The sequence below is a fragment of the Medicago sativa genome, chromosome 2 (assembly GCF_051527215.1).
Source record: "Medicago sativa cultivar Bolivia chromosome 2, Bolivia_mono, whole genome shotgun sequence".
In the NCBI taxonomy this organism is placed as follows: domain Eukaryota; kingdom Viridiplantae; phylum Streptophyta; class Magnoliopsida; order Fabales; family Fabaceae; genus Medicago; species Medicago sativa.
In genome coordinates this window covers 9,331,094-9,335,161 of record NC_140750.1, presented here as the reverse complement: position 1 = coordinate 9,335,161, position 4,068 = coordinate 9,331,094, and the positions used below count along the sequence as shown (strand labels likewise).

At 29.6% G+C, this 4,068-nt stretch overlaps 1 long non-coding RNA gene across 1 annotated transcript; it reads left to right on the top strand.

Annotated features, from left to right (window-relative positions):
- The first annotated feature begins 256 nt into the window (after nucleotides 1-256).
- On the top strand, nucleotides 257-3,208 carry LOC146944309 (uncharacterized). The gene is made up of 5 exons (XR_015025898.1): nucleotides 257-573; nucleotides 652-690; nucleotides 1,342-1,385; nucleotides 1,494-1,544; nucleotides 2,973-3,208. It is a non-coding gene; the product is annotated as an uncharacterized LOC146944309 (long non-coding RNA).
- Nucleotides 3,209-4,068: the final 860 nt, after the last annotated feature.

Below are 4,068 nucleotides of genomic sequence, written 5' to 3'. Positions count from 1 at the left end.
GGAATCTTAATAATATACAAGCCCCCTACATTTTTTAGCATCCCAATCCAATGTGTCAAATTCTCAACCCCCTAATGCCACATCATCATTAAAAACAAATTTTATTTTTACCATTTTAAGCATTCACACAATTTAAACAATTAAACAATAAAATATCATTATCACACATTTTCCCTCTACAATTCAAAATTCAAATTTCAACATTTTTCAAATCCATTCTTTTCATCCTACGTTTTATCTTATGCCAACCAACATCACTTTCTACTCTCTCTCTCATTCATTCCAAACTTCTTTCCTTTTTTCCTCACTTTTTCTCTATCTTCCTCTTCCTCTTCCTCTCACTCTCTCACGTAAACCTCACTCTCCCTCCATGAAACCCTTTTTCCTCTACTTTCTTTCTTCATTTCCGATCAACTCCTGCCGCCTCACACAAAAATAAAACCACCATAATATTCCTCTCCTCATCCTCTACAAAACCCACTCATTCATTTATAGATTACTTACTCGGAGAAACTTCACCGGCGACCACCACACCGGAATTCGCTTCCGCCGCGCCGGAGTTACGATGAGAAGGTCAAATTTTAATCCGAATTTTTCTTCTTTGTCGCATTTAATCTTTGATGTTTTATGAGTTAATTCGTTTTCGTACAGGTTCTTTCAAGAACAAATTGAGGAAGAAGAATAACCAAGGTGAAATTCGAATTTCAAACCTCTAATCCATTTTTTTCTCAGATCCGAAAATAGCCATTTTGGGATGAAATTTGTTTTCATTTGTTGTTATTTAAGTATCATTCATCCCTCAAATCATTGATATGGTTCGTTTTTTGGAGTTTTAAAATTTGGATCTGTTGTTTTCACTGAGACCTCCAATCATGGATCTGTTGCTTTCTACCCTGTTTCTTCATTTTGTTTTAATGGTTTCAATAGTTTATTTGCTTTGAAAATGTTTAATGGAGATTTTGCTTTTAGTTATTTAAACTCATGTATATATTATTGATTTTATTTTGAATCATATATGCTGTTTCTAAATTCTTTGGTGCTACAAATATCTGTGATGTTTTCTAAATTCTGTTTTAGTTATTTATAATCTTTATTCTTTGGGGTGAGTGTGACTAAATGCATTTGAACAGAAGAGAATCTTAATAATATACACTCATTTAGAATTTTTGACAACTTTTGATTAGCATTATACAATTTAGATAAAGTTTGAAAGAAAGCCTTTACAGAACCGATTGCTGCTACTGTTTTTGAATTTTTGGGATAATTTTGCTTAATCATCACTAATTTTGTGGATTACTTATGCTAATTTTTGCAGTTTCCTTATTTTTTTGTTTGTGAAAGGTATTTGAAGAAGCAACTTATGAGCATAATAAAGTTGTTTGCAAGTAAGTTATACTTTATGGAACTTTTAATTATTTTATTTCCATTTTAATGTCTGCATTTTTTTTGTTTGGTTTATTTCTCTTGATTTTGTTCTATGTTTTGGCGTGTAGATTTACCTATGGTATAATTTTTGCAGCATGTTTCCAGAGGTGTCAGAAGTGGTGAGTAACTGAGTATTGTCTTCAGCAAGCTACTATATTCATCAGTAGATTAATGACTAGCTCTTGACTGATTACTATTATTTAAAAATCAATTTTGTCATGTGCTATTATGATTTCAAACTCAACAGATATCAATATATCTTTTTTCCTTCAACTTGACTTTTAGTTGATTTTAGGACAAAGGATCATGACATTTTATAAGCCTTTGGAAAAAGGATAAAAAAAATGCCCACAAATGGTTCATCACTTTGTGTTTCAGTCTATTGGTAAGTTCATTTTTTTACTTTGATAGTTTAAGGATAGAAAATGAATACAGTTTTATAGCTCAACTATGTTGTTCGACTTTTTAAGTATTTCTACAACTCATTGGTTCAGATTGTATATGACAGTAGACTAAGTGGAAAGACATAAAAATAAGCAAAAAAAAAAAACATAGATAAGAACATGTATGGAGTTGTAAGATAGGAGATCACTTTTACTAATTAGAGTTTGTCTTTTTTGATTGGTTCTTTTGGAAAAACTTCATGGTAACTATGTTTGTAGGCTAAAACTCTGTTTTTTTAAAATAACTTCCTTTTTCAAGAATGGGATAAAGAGGCTTTTGCGAAGTCTATTCTCCATCTCAAACAGATTTTCAAGTTAGCATTACATTTGCTTTTTATATATGTTCACTTTTAGGTCAGTCTCATGTTAATTAGTTTTGGTTTTTAATATTGCAAACCTTATATTGGATACATTATTGTAGGTTCTTTCAATTGGTCTTTGTAGTTGCTGTTCCTTCCGTTTGGTGTTTCTTTGAAATTGTTAATGATACTCATCCTATAAGATTTTACTAGACTTTGATGTTTTTGATGCTAATTCAAAAGTTCTTTATAGTTTATGCAATTTGTGTCTCTGTCCAATTTTTTATACCTCTAATTGACAAATCAAGTATTAGAACTCTTGCTTCAAGGTTCAGTTTTTATGTTGTCAAGAGTGAATTATAATCCACAAAGGTTCATCTGCTTCTATCAAGAGTGAATTATATTTATGTTGTCTTATTTTCATGAACTTATTAACTGTTATTCATGTCAGTATCAGCTGAGTTCAATTTGATTATCTGGTTTGGAGAAATGTAATATTTTGAAACTAAGTTTTTAACTGATTTAGCAAATCAGTTTATTTTCATTATATAGTCTGTAATATGATGATCTACATACATTATCAAGTAATTTATTTTCATTATGATAAGTTCGAGTGTTTGTTTATTTGTAACTGAGAATGATAGTTTGCATATTTTAACTGTCATATATATGTCACACTACCAAGGTAATCATTATTTACAGATCACAGTTTTTTTTCACTGCTATTTTTGCTTAAACTCATATAGCTTATCTTAAACATATAGTATTAGTAACTACTCTTATATTTTTCTGTTTGTTGTCACAGGTTATTTTTTTTGTACGTGTTTGATTGGATGCAAGGAAGGTTAGCAAAGATGGATGGGAAATGAAAAAATGAAGATTGAAAACAAGATGCTAAGGAAAGTTATTGCCAAGACTACAAAATGATGATGTATAATTAGTGGTTTATCACGTATTAAAGATAGAAAAGTCAAAATGTATTAATTACTATTGGAAAGAAGACTTTTTAGAATTAATAATAATGTTTATGTTTATTTGGTCCTAGCATAGTTGGGTGAGGATTTGGCAATGGATTAGTAGTACTCAATTAATAATAATATATATGAAACTTTTGACTTATCTTTATAAACATAGACAAAATTTTAAGACTCAATTTTTTGTTTACCCGTTTGTTTAGATAGTTTCAAAAATATGTCCCCAAAGAACACGGGAGGCTTAAGAAATCATCTTCCTTAGAACTGTATGATTGATTGTGTTTCATATCCTGTAAATCTATAAGTCTCTTCTTCAGGTATATTATTGAGTCAACTAAATATTGAAGAAAATATGCAAAACATTCCTCTGGATAAATTCATGGCCCTGTATAAAAAAATAATAGGATGTAAAACACTACACAGGAGACTTACAAAATCTTCCTATGGATAGTGTATTTTCAGTTTTCCACTCTCTCAATAAGATACAAACACTCCCTATTTTGTTAGTCCATTATTCCAACAAGATGGTAGTTGTAAACATGTCTTTTGTTCATAATTCAATTAAACTACATGACAAACTTCACCCACAATTAAAACTCAAATTCAAATATCCACACTTTCAATCTCTCATTCTCTTCTTTTTCTCTCTCTGCATATGACATAAATCATATATATATTTCAATGTTAACCTCAAACAAATCAATATTTCTTATACATGGGGGGTTATAAGTATTTGATGGTAGTTAAAAATTTTATATTCCCTAAACATGGGGGGCTATAAGTATTTGATTTAAGTCAAAATTTTCATATTCTTCAAACATTGGGATATAAGTATTTAGTATATGTTTTTTATTTTAATAAGTTTCTACCTATCTCATCTTAGTAATCTTACCATGGGGGATATATGTATTTAGTTTATGTCTTTAA